Source organism: Cryptomeria japonica, unplaced genomic scaffold (genome assembly GCF_030272615.1).
Source record: "Cryptomeria japonica unplaced genomic scaffold, Sugi_1.0 HiC_scaffold_85, whole genome shotgun sequence".
Classification (NCBI taxonomy): domain Eukaryota; kingdom Viridiplantae; phylum Streptophyta; class Pinopsida; order Cupressales; family Cupressaceae; genus Cryptomeria; species Cryptomeria japonica.
The window spans coordinates 406,929-407,477 of NW_026728907.1; the positions used below are offsets into that span (position 1 = coordinate 406,929).

The 549-nt window shown below is 64.8% G+C and overlaps 1 non-coding gene across 1 annotated transcript; it reads left to right on the top strand.

Annotated features, from left to right (window-relative positions):
- Nucleotides 1–430: 430 nt before the first annotated feature.
- LOC131864437 (5S ribosomal RNA) lies at nt 431–549 on the top strand. Its single transcript, XR_009363244.1, has one exon. It is a non-coding gene; the product is annotated as a 5S ribosomal RNA (ribosomal RNA).

Genomic DNA, 549 nt, shown 5'->3' on the forward strand with positions numbered 1-549 from the left:
AAACTTGTGTTTTGGTGCTTGATCCCTATTTTGGGTGCCCACCTTGCACCAAGTGCGCACCCGGGGCAAACCGAGCGCCTTGGTGCACCGGGGCAAGATCGAGCGTGCACCCGAGGCGCCCCGAACATGCACCAAGGTGCACTCGGCCCACATGTGAGCGCAGGTCGTTGCGCCCGAGGTGGTGTGTGGGCACCGCGTTGCAGACGGGACACTGCACGCACACGACGCCCCCTACAGGTGCACGCACGTAGGCCGGGCCGGGTGCACACCCGACGCCCTAGCAAGGTGCGCGCACCCGGGCAGGGCTCACACTTGGCGAACGGGGCGCACTTCGCGAGGGAGGGTGTGCACCTCGACGGGGGTGGGTGGCCGGGGTGGATTCGCACGTGGGTCGCGGTTTGCTAAGTACACACTGCGACAAGCTCATAACGGGTGCGATCATACCAGCGTTAGTGCACCGGATCCCATCAGAACTCCGCAGTTAAGCGCGCTTGGGCCGAAGTAGTACTGGGATGGGTGACCTCCCGGGAAGTCCCGGTGTTGCACCCT